This window comes from Euprymna scolopes, chromosome 15 (assembly GCF_053919585.1).
Source record: "Euprymna scolopes isolate OS-2025 chromosome 15, ASM5391958v1, whole genome shotgun sequence".
Lineage (NCBI taxonomy): Eukaryota > Metazoa > Mollusca > Cephalopoda > Sepiida > Sepiolidae > Euprymna > Euprymna scolopes.
This window is the reverse complement of record NC_136496.1, coordinates 53292748-53309892: the sequence shown is the minus strand read 5'-3', so window position 1 is coordinate 53309892 and position 17145 is coordinate 53292748. Positions and strand designations below refer to the sequence as shown.

General features: G+C 29.8%; 1 protein-coding gene across 1 annotated transcript in view; it reads right to left on the bottom strand.

Moving 5' to 3' along the window:
* Positions 1 to 17145, bottom strand: part of LOC145293827 (splicing factor 45-like) — a 269412-nt gene that overhangs the window by 178746 nt on the left and 73521 nt on the right. The gene's annotated exons all lie outside the window — the stretch shown is intronic.

The window sequence follows — 17145 nt, the reverse complement described above, 5'->3', positions numbered from 1 at the left end:
TAATATATATATATATATATTACAATCGGTCAGGTTTGCAGATAAAATAAAATACATGAAATTGAATGGTTTCGTTTGACCATTTTATGGTATCTAAATCATTTAATGCTTCAAACACATTAGCTACTGTATACAATTAATTTAACACAAGTTTCTATTTTATCAAATAGGTTGGAGAAACCCAGTGTTTATACATTTTATAATAGTATAAGAATGCACATGACCACAAGATACTGGATTTAAACTGCGCATGATGGTCATGTACCCTATCTATAGACAAAGATGGTGTCTATTTGATCGCATGCTTCTTCAGTTTTAATAAAAATAATCAACAGTATAGAAAGTACTTAAGCTTTCAATTTATACAAATTAGTTGAGATTTTTATTTTCACTAGCAATCTACATGAATAACTTGAAATTGCTTAAAGTATCTCAATAATGGCATACATAGAAAGAGCTTGGTGATCTAAGAATCTTTTCAAATTTTTAAAATCTAACTAAAACAATATGACTATTTTTGTGCCTCACACATTTGGATATTTTCCCCTCTTTAAGACCATATGCATTTTATCATATTTTTTATATTACTTTTCCAGTAAAAATTCTATATCTTTGTTAAAACACAGGATTAATGTGCTTTTGTGCAAAGAATCCAGATCCTCGAGTGGCATCCATGCCTTGATAAGTGATGACTCCTTTGTAAATATATATATATATATATATATATATATATATATATATGGCATATAAAAATCTCCAGAAATTAATGGTTTCCAAATTATCTGCACATAAATACATTGCAATAGTATAAAAATTCATTAAACATTAAAAACATAAAGTTAGAGAGTTCAAAGTTGAATTATAACACATTTTATGTATGAGAAACTGAAATCTAATACCAAGACTGTTTAAAAATGAATATATTGATAGGATTTCTTTGGCATTATTGTAGATTAACATCTTTTGCTAAATTGCCCTAACTGCCTCTCCAAAATATGATTCTCCCCCTTATTTTAGGCAATACATATGTACCCACTGAAAAATTTGGCAATACATATGAACCCACTGAAAAATTTGGCAGAAATTTAAAAAAAACAAAAAAACAACAGAACCCAAATTTAATGTAAAAATGTAATGTAAAATAATCTTATATTTTAAGGACATTCTAATGTTTTAGGGCAACTAACAATTTTTTTTTCTCTGAGAAATAAATCCTGTGAATTTTTTTTTTTTTTTCTTAGACAATTATGTGTGTTTTAAGAAGGTCTTTGTAGGAGGAAGAAGCTTGCCACTTGGACTTCGGGTTGGTGATAGAGCTATAGGCAATTATGTGTTAAAACCTTGAAAACTTGGCAAAAAAAAGGTACAAAAACAATTATTTTAGAGTGGTTAGTTTTACATATAAATTTAATGTAAACTAATCCATCATTTCCAGGTCATTCAGAGCAGTTATTTTTCTATGAGAGACAAGTCATGTGCATTTTTAGGGGGTGAAGGGTATTTTGTTTTGTTTTTTTAGACGATTATGTGTGGTTTCAAAATGGTTTGTACAATGGGGAAGGCTTACCACTCAGACTTAGGGTTAGTGGTAGAGTTATAAAAGGGTTTTTATTTTGAAATAGGTGCCATTTGGACATGGTTCATGGTAGAATTAAAAGAGATTGGGGGGGGGCTTCACTCACATTATAGGTTAATAGCATGACAGATTCAAGGGAGGCATGTTTAGGAGGTGGGCTTGTCACTCAGACCTAGATTTAGTGATAGCATAATTTTATATATATACTAGCAGTTCAGCGGCTTTGCTTGGGCTCTATGTACTGTTCATAGCTTGCCCTACGTGTAAATACACTTTATGTAAAATTTCAAATGTTTAGACCAAAATTTGTCTAAGTAAGAGTAAGTAGAGACCGCAGAGATAAATTTAAAAAAATTTTGACCCCAATTCTGACCCTTTAATATTTATTACTTAGGTCTCAAATCAAAATACAAAGTTTTACCTATGTTCAAGTTACCTACATCTAAAATTTCAAATCTTTAGACCCAAAATTAGCGGAGAAATTTGATAGAAACAGCAAAGGTCAACTCTTTCAACTTTGATCTTTTGGCAGCCAAATCTTTGCCCCAAAACTGATTAAAATGCTTGCCGCATGTCTGAATACTCGTTATGTATAAATTTCAAATGTTTAAATTCAAAATTGACTGAGTAGTTTGCTAGATACCGCAATGGTAAAATCTTTTGAACTTTGACCCCTTTCACAGCTCAAATTTTCAACCCAAACCGATTAAAAAGCTTGCCCTACTCTGAATACACTTTATGTAAAATTTCAAATATTTAGACCAGAAATTGGCTGAGTAATTTGGTAGAGACCGCAGAGATCAAATGTTTTTCAACTCTGTTCCCAAAACATTTAATTTTGGGGGCTCAAATCAAATTAAAAAGTTTGATTCATGTCCAAGTAACCTATAATTAAAATTTTAAATGTTTAGACCCAAAATTGGCGGAGAGGTTTGGTAGAGTTTTCAAAGGTCAAATCGTTGAACTTTGACACCTTTAACAGCCTAATTTCTGGCTAAAAACTGATTAAAAAGATTTTCCCAAATCTCAATACTCCTTACATCAAAGCTTGAGTCTCTAGACCAAAAATTGACAGAGTTATTTGGTAGGGAAATGTACACAGACACATTTTCACTTTCATATATATATATATATATATATATATATATATAAGTTTCGTGGTTAAATTTTAAATTCTGAAAAAAACAACATATAGAGACATATATTCGATTTAAGAATTTATTGCTTGACAAAAGGAATATATAGAAGGGGTTATTTTAATTTCCTTAATCCATGGATCTTCAACAATGGCTCATATCATCATATATATATGATGATATGAGCCATTGTTGAAGATTATATTATATTATATATATTAGATATACTCATTTTCAAATCATAAAAAATCTCAAGAAAAATGCAATAATGGCCAGGAAATGAGGGTTAATTATACATTAAATTTATATACAAAACCGACTACACTGTTACTCCAAAATTATAAGCTATTTTTATTGTCATTTTTTCACCCTTTTTTTTTAGAGTATTCATGCATAATCACCGAAAAGAGTAGAATCTTATTTATTTTTTTTAATTGGCCACTATAATAGCCTTTATTACTACAATGAAAGTTTGAAATTAAATATAAGGTGCCTTCAATAAGTTTCCAGACATATTCATATGTTCACTTTTATTGATAATACACACATGAAACTATAGTCCCTTTCAAAGTAATCCACTCCAGTTGTAAGGCACTTGTTGTACTGTTTCAACAACTTCTGGAAGGCTCCATGGAAGTCCTCTTGTGGGAACATGTCAATGATTCTCATCACAGCCTCTTTCATCTCTTCAATTGTCTCATAATCACAGCCTCTATGGTTTTCCAAACTTCACACAAATTTTCCACATTTTCATTTCATCGTGAATAACTGTGTGTACAGTTCCCACACTGCCATCAAACTGTGCACTTATTGTCTCCATAGACAAATGGTGGTCCTTATCCATGAAATTCTTTATTTGCTCAATAAACTCTTGTGTTCTGACTTCCTTACTCCTCCCACAACTCTCATTATCCTTCACCAACTCCCTGCCTTCCTTGAATCTCTTACGTCATTCAAAAACTGATACTCGATTCATGCAAGATGGTCCAAAAGCAGTCTGAAGCATTCCAAACATTTCAGTGGCATTTTTTTCAAGTTTAATGTAGACTTTTATTACACATTGAATGATATTCTAAAGTGTTTTCATGCCCAGATTACATTTTTGAAAGTCACTAGCTGTGATAATTAGGCTTTAGTATGGTGCATTCCAATTCCTGCTGTTTCTGTTCATTGGAACCTGAAATCATAAAAATTTGTCAGTCAACTCATAAGATGTATAGCAATAACATAATGAATTTTCAAGATTCTACAACAATTTTAAATGCCCGTACCATAAAAATCTGGAAAATTATTGAAGGCACCTCATATATATATATATATTTGTTTCCTAAATTTCATGACGAAATTCCTCATAGGGACGTGGTATCAAGCTTCTAAACACAAGGGAAGTAGAAAAAATATGTGATGCAAAGTGGCATTATCATTATGTTCCTAAAACCTGTCCAAATATGTGTGTAGATTATTATTTATTAAAGCAAATATATGTGTGTAGATTATTATTTATTAAAGCACATATATGTGCGTAGATTATTATTTATTAAAGCACATATATGTGTGTAGATTATTATTTATTAAAGCACATATATGTGTGTAGATTATTATTTATTAAAGCAAATATATGTGTGTAGATTATTATTTATTAAAGCAAATATACGTGTGTAGATTATTATTTATTAAAGCAAATATATGTGCGTAGATTATTATTTATTAAAGCACATATATGTGTGTAGATTATTATTTATTAAAAAAAATTGTGTGTAGATTATTATTTATTAAAGCAAATATACGTGTGTAGATTATTATTTATTAAAGCACATATATGTGTGTAGATTATTATTTATTAAAGCAAATATATGTGTGTAGATTATTATTTATTAAAGCACATATGTGCGTAGATTATTATTTATTAAAGCACATATATGTGTGTAGATTATTATTTATTAAAGCACATATATGTGTGTAGATTATTATTTATTAAAGCAAATATATGTGTGTAGATTATTATTTATTAAAGCAAATATACGTGTGTAGATTATTATTTATTAAAGCAAATATATGTGCGTAGATTATTATTTATTAAAGCACATATATGTGTGTAGATTATTATTTATTAAAGCAAATATGTGTGTAGATTATTATTTATTAAAGCAAATATATGTGTGTAGATTATTATTTATTAAAGCAAATATATGTGTGTAGATTATTATTTATTAAAAAAAATTGTGTGTAGATTATTATTTATTATAACAAATATGTGTGTAGATTATTATTTATTAAAACAAATATGTGTGTAGATTATTATTTATTAAAGCAAATATATGTGTGTAGATTATTATTTATTAAAGCAAATATATGTGTGTAGATTATTATTTATTAAAAAAAATTGTGTGTAGATTATTATTTATTATAACAAATATGTGTGTAGATTATTATTTATTAAAACAAATATGTGTGTAGATTATTATTTATTAAAGCAAATATATGTGTGTAGATTATTATTTATTAAAGCAAATATATGTGTGTAGATTATTATTTATTAAAAAAAATTGTGTGTAGATTATTATTTATTATAACAAATATGTGTGTAGATTATTATTTATTAAAACAAATATGTGTGTAGATTATTATTTATTAAAGCAAATATATGTGTGTAGATTATTATTTATTAAAGCACATATATGTGTGTGGATTATTATTTATTAAAGCAAATATGTGTGTGTAGATTATTACTTATTAAAGCAAATATATGTGTGTAGATTATTATTTATTATAACAAATATGTGTGTAGATTATTATTTATTAAAGCAAATATATGTGTGTAGATTATTATTTATTAAAGCACATATATGTGTGTAGATTATTATTTATTAAAGCAAATATGTGTGTGTAGATTATTACTTATTAAAGCAAATATATGTGTGTAGATTATTATTTATTATAACAAATATGTGTGTAGATTATTATTTATTAAAGCACATATATGTGTGTAGATTATTATTTATTAAAGCAAATATGTGTGTGTAGATTATTACTTATTAAAGCAAATATATGTGTGTAGATTATTATTTATTATAACAAATATGTGTGTAGATTATTATTTATTAAAGCAAATATGTGTGTGTAGATTATTACTTATTAAAGCACATATATGTGTGTAGATTATTATTTATTATAACAAATATGTGTGTAGATTATTATTTATTAAAGCAAATATATGTGTGTAGATTATTATTTATTAAAGCACATATATGTGTGTAGATTATTATTTATTAAAGCACATATATGTGTGTAGATTATTATTTATTAAAGCAAATATATGTGTGTAGATTATTATTTATTAAAGCAAATATACGTGTGTAGATTATTATTTATTAAAGCAAATATATGTGCGTAGATTATTATTTATTAAAGCACATATATGTGTGTAGATTATTATTTATTAAAAAAAATTGTGTGTAGATTATTATTTATTATAACAAATATGTGTGTAGATTATTATTTATTAAAACAAATATGTGTGTAGATTATTATTTATTAAAGCAAATATATGTGTGTAGATTATTATTTATTAAAGCACATATATGTGTGTAGATTATTATTTATTAAAGCAAATATGTGTGTGTAGATTATTACTTATTAAAGCAAATATATGTGTGTAGATTATTATTTATTATAACAAATATGTGTGTAGATTATTATTTATTAAAGCAAATATATGTGTGTAGATTATTATTTATTAAAGCACATATATGTGTGTAGATTATTATTTATTAAAGCAAATATGTGTGTGTAGATTATTACTTATTAAAGCAAATATATGTGTGTAGATTATTATTTATTATAACAAATATGTGTGTAGATTATTATTTATTAAAGCACATATATGTGTGTAGATTATTATTTATTAAAGCAAATATGTGTGTGTAGATTATTACTTATTAAAGCAAATATATGTGTGTAGATTATTATTTATTATAACAAATATGTGTGTAGATTATTATTTATTAAAGCAAATATATGTGTGTAGATTATTATTTATTAAAGCAAATATATGTGTGTAGATTATTACTTATTAAAGCAAATATGTGTGTAGATTATTATTTATTAAAGCACATATATGTGTGTAGATTATTATTTATTAAAGCAAATATACGTGTGTAGATTATTATTTATTAAAGCAAATATACGTGTGTAGATTATTATTTATTAAAGCACATATATGTGTGTAGATTATTATTTATTAAAGCAAATATATGTGTGTAGATTATTATTTATTAAAGCAAATATATGTGTGTAGATTATTATTTATTAAAGCAAATATATGTGTGTAGATTATTATTTATTAAAGCACATATATGTGTGTAGATTATTATTTATTAAAGCAAATATATGTGTGTAGATTATTATTTATTAAAAAAAATTGTGTGTAGATTATTATTTATTATAACAAATATATGTGTGTAGATTATTATTTATTAAAGCAAATATATGTGTGTAGATTATTATTTATTAAAGCAAATATATGTGTGTAGACTATTATTTATTAAAGCAAATATACGTGTGTAGATTATTATTTATTAAAGCAAATATATGTGTGTAGATTATTATTTATTAAAGCACATATATGTGCGTAGATTATTATTTATTAAAGCAAATATACGTGTGTAGATTATTATTTATTATAACAAATATGTGTGTAGATTATTATTTATTAAAGCACATATATGTGTGTAGATTATTATTTATTAAAGCACATATATGTGTGTAGATTATTATTTATTAAAGCACATATATGTGTGTAGATTATTATTTATTAAAGCACATATATGTGTGTAGATTATTATTTATTAAAGCACATATATGTGTGTAGTTTATTATTTATTAAAGCATATATATGTGTGTAGATTATTATTTATTAAAGCAAATATATGTGTGTAGACTATTATTTATTAAAGCATATATATGTGTGTAGATTATTATTTATTAAAACAAATATATGTGTGTAGATTATTATTTATTAAAGCAAATATGTGTGCAGATTATTATTTATTAAAGCAAATATATGTGTGTAGATTATTATTTATTAAAGCACATATATGTGTGTAGATTATTATTTATTAAAGCAAATATGTGTGTAGATTATTATTTATTAAAGCAAATATATGTGTGTAGATTATTATTTATTAAAGCAAATATGTGTGTAGATTATTATTTATTAAAGCAAATATGTGTGTAGATTATTATTTATTTAAGCAAATATATGTGCATAGACTATTATTTATTAAAGCAAATATATGTGCGTAGATTATTATTTATTAAAGCAAATATGTGTGTAGATTATTATTTATTAAAGCAAATATGTGTGTGTAGATTATTATTTATTAAAGCAAATATATGTGAGTAGATTATTATTTATTAAAGCAAATATGTGTGTAGATTATTATTTATTAAAGCAAATATGTGTGTAGATTATTATTTATTAAAGCAAATATGTGTGTGTGTAGATTATTATTTATTAAAGAAAATATGTGTGTAGATTATTATTTATTAAAGCACATATATGTGTGTAGATTATTATTTATTAAAGCAAATATGTGTGTAGATTATTATTTATTAAAGCAAATATATGTGTGTAGATTATTATTTATTAAAGCAAATATGTGTGTAGATTATTATTTATTAAAGCAAATATGTGTGTAGATTATTATTTATTTAAGCAAATATATGTGCATAGACTATTATTTATTAAAGCAAATATATGTGCGTAGATTATTATTTATTAAAGCAAATATGTGTGTAGATTATTATTTATTAAAGCAAATATGTGTGTGTAGATTATTATTTATTAAAGCAAATATATGTGAGTAGATTATTATTTATTAAAGCAAATATGTGTGTAGATTATTATTTATTAAAGCAAATATGTGTGTAGATTATTATTTATTAAAGCAAATATGTGTGTGTGTAGATTATTATTTATTAAAGAAAATATGTGTGTAGATTATTATTTATTAAAGCATGTGAAGCATATTCATTTCCAAACAAAATTATGGTATTTTGAAGACTTTAAAATGGTTTGGTTTCTGAAATATCACTATTTTATAGTGACGCACAAAATGGAGGTGGGTTGTAAGGCTTGTTTCGATGGAGTTACTTTTTAAAACTCTACCAAAAATTAGGTAATCATCTAATTAATATAAAAGTTTCACCGATTATTAAGTGAAGAACAAATTTATAAAGATTTTTTTTCATAATATATATATATATATATATAGATATATTTATACAGAACCTTCTTATTTTTGGTCAATCTTACCCTTAAAATAAAAAGCAGGACCTGGACATATACTACAAATAAACGTGGATTTATAAGACCAAAAAATCCAATGTTGATCATTCTTCAGGGCTTATGGCGCAGTGGACAGAGACATTGAATCTCCACAGTTTCAGGTGAGAATTGTTTGAAGATAATTTTTCAGAAATATTGGATTTTAATAGATTTTAATTAGTTTTAAAAAAAACATCAACTTGATTTTTCTCAGTGTTTTGAAATATCCAAAGCGTTTTTATAGTTGGTGGGCATTAATGTTTTCACAAGAAACTTTTTTTGAATCTGAGATTAAAAAAACGAATTTTGATGAACAAGAGTAATAAAACATGCAAGAGAGTTATATGTTCAGTCTGTTAAATCCAAAGTAGCTGAGCAGCGGCTTAGTTCCCACCAGTTTTGGTAAATAGCAAACAGAAAACAGAATCCTGAACAGAAACATGCGTTCTATTTCAACCATCATCAAGGAACCGGAGGTCATCTCGTCAGCATCAGACAAAGCCAAACTATTTGCCAAGAACTTTGTAGCTAATTCTACCCTATGCGACCAAGGCCATCAACCCCTCATATTTCCTCTTATAACAGGCAACATGCTATGCGACATACAAATATCTGTGCATGATGTCGCCAAGCTAATCAAGAACCTTGATTCCAGTAAAGAATCTGGCCCTGACGGCATTCCAATTATAGTGTTGAAAAAGCTTCAGCAGAATTTTCCCCCATACTTACAAAACTGTTTAAAGATTGTCTTAAGGAGAATTGCTTCCCAACACACTGGAAAACCTCATCAGCATGCCCTGTATTTAAGAATTCAGGTGAGAGGTCATCTCCCTCTCAGTACAGACCAATAAGTCTTATATGTGTCATGAGTAAGTTGCTGAAATCCATATTAAATAAAGAAGTAGTCAACCACCTCAGCAGAGATAACCTTCTTAGTGACATGCAATATGGTTTCCGTTCTGCTAGATCTATAACAGATGTGCTAACGGTTATATCTCATAAGATTAGTGAATCTCTCGACAAAGGTTTCATTTCTAGGGTAATTGCTCTTGATATATCAAAGGCCTTCAATAAGGTATGGCATAAAGGCCTACTTCACAAGATTTCCAGCTACGGTATAACTGGAAATGTTTTCTCAATTATTAAATCATTTCTCTCTGATAGGCTCATAAGAGTAGTGGTTAGTGAGCAGAAATCAGAGGCCCGCAGTATTAATGCTGGAGTCCCTCAGGAGTCCATTGTGGACCCAACTCTCGTCCTGATCTACATCAATGATCTCCTAAAACACATACTTAAATCATTCGTTGAACTCTATGCTGATGACACGACCATCTATGGCAACACATCAAAGGCCATAAATGACAAAGTTCTGTTTCCTCTGATCTTGAGTGCGTGGTACAATGGGGGAAGAAGTGGCTAGTTACTTTTAATGCATCTAAAACCAAGCTTCTATCTTTACATCATCAATGCTCTGATCCCCATCTGGCATCAATTGAAATGGATGGCTCTCGTCTTGGGGAGGATCCATGTTTTGACAAGCTTTTGAGATTGACCTTTCCTCCTGATCTGAAATGAAACACATACATCAAATCCGTTGGCAAGGTCGCTGGAAAAATAGTGGGATCCTTCTACCACTCCAGTAGATATCTCACTGCTGATGCAATTCTCTATCTATATAAAAGCCAGGTACATCCAAAGATGGAGTAGTGCTGCCACATCTGGGCAGGAGCTATTAAAAACAGCCTATCCTGCCTTGACAGAGTACAAAATAGACTTCGTAGCTTAGTGGGGAATGCACTTTTCTCTTCCCTGCAACCTCTCTCCCACAGAAGAGATGTTGCGAGTCTGTCTTTGTTTTATCGTTATTTCCATAGCAAGTGCTCGTCTGAGCTCCAATCTCTAGTCCCCCCATGCCAATCTTTCACGAAAAACACCCGTCTAGCTGAAACTACTGTCAATAATTTTCCCCACTCTTTATCTGTGCCTAAATCAAAACGTAGATTCCATGAACAAAGCTTCTTTCTTAGAACTGCACACCTATGGAACTCTCTTCCATTTGCCTGTTTCCCACTCGCCTACAACTTTGATGTCTTCAAGTCCAACATAAACAAATACCTGATAAACCACCCCCTTAAGTAATCCAATTTATCAAATCTCCATTACTAATGATTACTCTGATGTTATCCCATTGATTACTGTACACGCAATAACCCTTATCCTCGAGTGGCCTCCAGGTCTTGATAAATGGTGACTCCCATGTAAAAAACAAAATTCAAAAAAAAAATTATACCAATACTTTTAATATCACCTTATATGTCATATATTAATATTAGCAACATTTTTTTTTTTAAACAATTAAATCAAAATCGTTGTGAAATCAGTCTTGTTTACGTAATGTAAATTAGTTTATAATGCAATATTTTGTTCTTAACTTGATAATATTCACATATGAGAACATGTCAAGAATGATTATCATAAAAACATTTTCTATTATTGCACAAAGATTTGAATACAAACACCAAACTGAAATGAGAGACAAGTGAAAAGTTAATTAGGTTCCATTTTTAAACCAATAACTTTGAAAGATTTGTCAGGAAATTTGTCAAAACAATCTGTTTTTAAATTATAATCTACTTCCCACTTATATTCAAAATTAAACGCACATTTAATTTGAAAGAAAGATTACCAAATTAGAACATCATAAAACTAAGGAATTTAACAAATTAAATAGATTTACATTATTACCTCCAGGAAGAGTTTATGGTTGTTTTTTGAAGAATATTTGCCTGCTTACTCAAACCATTTTCTCATGTTTGAGATGGTTGTCATCGTCAGAGATATTGGCTGTTAATAATCAAAATGATGACAACCATTTGAATTAATAAGAATAATAGTGAAGATAACAATTAGTAAGAATAATGGTGGTGATAACAATTATATCCAATATAAAAAGAGAATATGAGTATAGGTTAAAAAAAAAAAAGTTATAATTTGTGGATACATTCCCATCTTCACCCACATTATCCTATTGAACAAGGAGATGCTGATTAAGAGATAGCACATTTTACCCATCACTTGTTTTGGAATTTTTTTTACGGACAAAATGGTTTTCTTTTTTCTTGCACACAATTATCTATTATGCTGTTTGAGAATTCTTTTTTGATTTGTATGCAAAATTTAATGGTGGACCACTTTCCAATATAAAGGTAACACAATAACCCATTCCTTGACTAACACTAATTTCTGGAAATTTTTTGTTCTGAAGAAAAAAAGTGTAGCCAAATTCTTTTGTGGTTTATTTTTATTTTGTTTTTTACTTCTTTCTTTTTTTTACTGTTTTTTTCACTCCAAACAAAGCACAGTGCCACCAAGTCATAAGGGGCTACTATATGGGACAGATTTGCAGGGATACTATGTACAAAGTTGGGCAGCAAGATGCCTATTCATATTACATTTAAACTTCAGCATGTCAGTACAGTCAGGAAAGCAGAGGCCTGGAAGGGAATTCCAAAATCTAGCAGTTCGAGGGAAGGAGCTAGTAAAAGGCTTTACGGCATCTAGGGATCTCAACAATGAAAGGGTGGGATTTTACTGTTTGTTGGGTTTGTTTTGTTTATTTTTTTACATAGGCATAACCACTTATCAAGGCTCAGAGACCACTTGAGGATAACGGTTAAGAGTGTACAGTAGTCAATTGGACAATATAGTAATCATTAGTAATGGAAATTTGGTAAATTTGTTAACTTAAGTGGAACGGCTCATCAAGAACTTGTTTATGTTGGACTTGAAGACAACCATATTGTAGTCAGCAGGAAAACGGAAGACAATTCCACAGACGTGCAGTTCTAAGAAAGAAGCTTTGTTCATGGAATCAACATTTAGGTTTAGGCACAGATAAAGAGTGGGGGGAATTATTGATAGTGTTTTCAGCTAGACGAGTGTTTCTTGTGAAAGTTTGGCAAGGGGAGACCATAGATTGAAGCTCAGTCAAACACTTTCCATGAAAATAACGAAAAGCAGAGACAAACTCACAACATCTCTTCTGTGGGATAGAGGTTGCAGGGAAGAGAAAAGGACATCTCCTACAAGGCTACGAAGTCTATTTTGAACTCTATCAAGGTAGGACAAGTTCTTTCTAGCAGCTCCTGCCCAGATGTGGCAACAGTACTCCATCCTTGGACGTACCTGGCTCTTATATAGATAGAGAATTTGTCAGGGATATTTATCTTGAGGCGGTACTAGTCCTTTGAGTTTGTCCGATCACTTACCATTAAATTACTTGTGAAATAGGCAGAGGGATACCACATTTTGGCAATGGAACAGAAGTTGAAGTTTGGCCAACAGTGCAGGACCTTATTAGGTTGACGACTCTTTTTGACAACAGCAACAATTTTTTGGTGTATGTGTTCATATTTTATTTCTTAATTTCTATTATTCCAATTCTTAACAATTTTCATAAAATAGTGGATTCATTACATAGCATAAAAATAATTTTCTATCCCTTTTTGCACTGCATGTTTTTTGTTTTTGTAATTTGGAAACAAACTTTGTCTGAATGTATGCACTCTAGCCATGTTTTTGCATCTCATGTTCGAGCACTGTTAGAAATGATACCCAAACGAACCTTAGAGGTGCTAATTCATCCATGCAACAGAAACTTGTGAATGAGTGCAATTGGTTAATGCCTCCACCAAACTTATATAGTTTCTATGGCAATGCCTTAACTTTTAAAACAAGAAAAAAAAATACTTAGTCTTTAAAATAACTTACAAAAAAATTTTTTAATACATAAAAAGGACAAAAATAAATTCGTACGAATAAATCTGTACTAAAAACAAAACAAAAAAATGGCTAAGATTAATTACTCCCCAAATTTGTCTGTAGATCCACCACTCTAAATTTTTTTAAAATTGAATTCTCCAGTGACTCAATAAATGTAGACAGGAAAGAATTTTCTTAAATTACTCATCATAATGAAGTGGGTGGTCATCTATATATTATTAGGATAGTGTGTGTGTGTATTATTTATTTTGTGTGTCACGCTTACATTCGAGTGACTGTCATTTAATTGTTATGGACTTCCATTTCTTGTAATAAATAATTTTACCAAGAATTCTTCATAAGTTTTGGTTTCGATTATAGCTGAAGGAACTCAAGTTATATTTATATACACATATACGAGGGGTGTGCAATAAGTAATGCCCCTGATCCACTTCCCATAGCAGTAGCGTAACGAAACTTGGCACAGTTATTAGTCTTTCTCTACATAGGAACCACCCAGAGTTATGCATTTCTCCCATCGTTTAATGCAGCTCTGGAGACCGTTTTTGTAGAAAACCCCAGGTTGGTCCTCCAACCACGACGTGACTTCAGAAATCAAGGCTGCATCATCTGGGAAACGCTTTCCTTTCAAAAACAACTTCATGGCTGGGAAGAGGTGAAAGTCAGAGGGTGCAAGGTCAGGAGAGTAGGAAGGATGGGGGAGGATTTCATAACCATACGCCCCGTGCTTCTGATCTACCGACATGCGAGTTGTGGACAGGAGCATTGTCCTGCAGGAGGAGGGTACCTTTGCTGATCTTGCCCCGCCTCTTGATTTTGATAGCTTCCCTTAATGTCCTCAAAAGTGAAACATAATAGGCTTCTGTAATTGTGGTACCCTTTGCCAAGAAATCTATCAATACTTCGTCCTGGTCCCAGAAGACTGTGAGCATGACCTTGCCAGCAGAGGGCTGCACCCTTGCCTTCTTTGGAGGTGGTGAGTCCAGGTGCTTCCTCTGCATTGACTGGGCTTTGGTCTCTGGATCATAGTGATGGACCCAGGTTTCATCCTGTGTAATCAATCTTTTGAAAAACTTTGACTCATCTTCTTGGCACATTTCCAAATTCATCCTCGAGCACTCAACACGTTCTCACTTCTGGAATGGTGTGAGCAACCTGGGAATCCATCTGGCAGACACCTTATGCATATGCAAATGATCATGAATGATAGTTTCCACAGACCCTGTACTAATCTTGACATCTTGGGCTATTTTGCGAATAGTAATGTGCCGATCTTCCAAAATGGCAGCCTCAACTTGACAGACAGATGCCTCATCAATGGCAGAAGGGAGGCGACCAGGTCTGGGAGCTGTTTCCACAGACTTCCGGCCATGTTTGAATTCACGATGCCAGCGTTTTACAAGGTCATATGACGGGGCACTATCACCATAATTTTCTTTCATTTCATCAAAAGTCTCCTGTGGTGTGCGTCCTTTCAAATACAAAAACCGGATCACTGCTCGACATTCAACAGGCTCCATTTCACACCTAACTCAGTTCAAACACCTGTAAAACAGAAACCACAATTAGTTCAGAGCTGTAATTTGCCACATAACCCGTAGAGATATAAATTATTGCACATGCAAAATTTCAGCTGGATCAGACAACTGGAAGTGGGCCAGAGGCATTACTTATTGCACACCCCTCATATTGTTTTATAAGTTTCAGTTTCGATTCAAGCTAATGCACACCAGTCATATGGACATATATTTTTTATTTTTGAAATTGCAACTTTATAATATATAAAAATTGATAAAACATTAACTCTATAATAATTTATATGGAATCTGCAAGAATTAAAATATCATATTTAAGCATACCAGGCTACGTCGGGTGTCCCTGCTAGCTTAGATAAATACTTTTGCATTTTTAACAAAATAGCTACAATAATATGAGAGTGTCTACATTTAAGCTGAATATTTACAGAATGCCAACATCAATATATTACATATGACTGGGTCCGCTGTGGAATTCCCACAGGTAGTAATTCATTAAATTTATATAGGGAAAAAATAATTCTCTCGTAACATAAGTAATTGCACACACACAAAAAAAAAAAAAAAAAAAAAAAGGCCTGTAAAAGATGCCAAAACAAGTACTTAATAAACATTAAAAAAGACGCAAATATTTTTGGAGGAATTCTACCTATGGTTTGTGCATTCAATCTTTGATGAAGAAGTTTAATAAAAATCTAATATTAGATATATAAAAGACATGGAACATCAAACTGTAGTTAATTAAATAAATGATTCAATTTGAAATTAGACTGAAAAAAATCACTAAGTTCGGAGAATACAATGGACAAAATGCTGGCAAAGTACAACAGGCAAGAAAAAGAAATGTAAAATATGTAAACTATTTTACTGCTTTTTTTTTTTCTTTTGTCGTGATGGAAATGTGGAGTGTGAAGCAGAAAAACTTAATTTTCATACTGATCCAGATAGAGGTATGGATTCAGGGTTTTTCTTTTGCATTTTTGTGAAATAAAACATTTTTGTGAAATAAAGCATTTACAGATATTTTTATTCATTTCTCAAACCTGGATGAATGGCAAAATTTGGGTCAACCTAGTGTGGCTGTACAGTTTGATGTAAATACAAATTAGGTTACATTAAACAAGAGTGACATTTTTTTAAATGAATTATGCACTCAGGAAGACAATGTAAATTACATTGTTTACATGTTCCCAGTTACATTGTCAATGAAGTGAGCCAGGCTATACAATTAACTACAACCCGATGATCTAAAGAAAAAATATATATATATATTTGACAAGTGATTTACATATTTTCCTAGCAAGCATCTTGACCAATCTGAATGTTGAATTTAATGCAAAAAAGTTATCTAAAAAATTACTCTTACTCAGGAAAAAGTTTGTCATTAATGATTTTGACAGGTTATGAAATGATCAATAAAGGTAAATTCACTGTCAGCATTCCAGTTAATCATGTCTATGGTTCACAGACTTGTTTTTAGTTTCATCTGAATAGGATAAGTTTTCTGGAAATGTCATAAGATGCTAGAGTTCCGCAATGAAGTTAACTGTGCACACGAAATTGACTATCTTCCTTGATTTCAAGTCAAAGTTACTTGATGCTTAAAATAGATCTCTTTTTGAGTCCAATACATTTAAATATGGTTTTAGAGGAGGAAAACATATAGTAACTATTCCCCTATTGATGAATATGATTTTTACTATCATTATTTTGTTTCTTGATACAAATTTGATAAATTCAAATTATAGTTACACAGCTAAGAGTTTGATTTTAGATACTACTTCACTG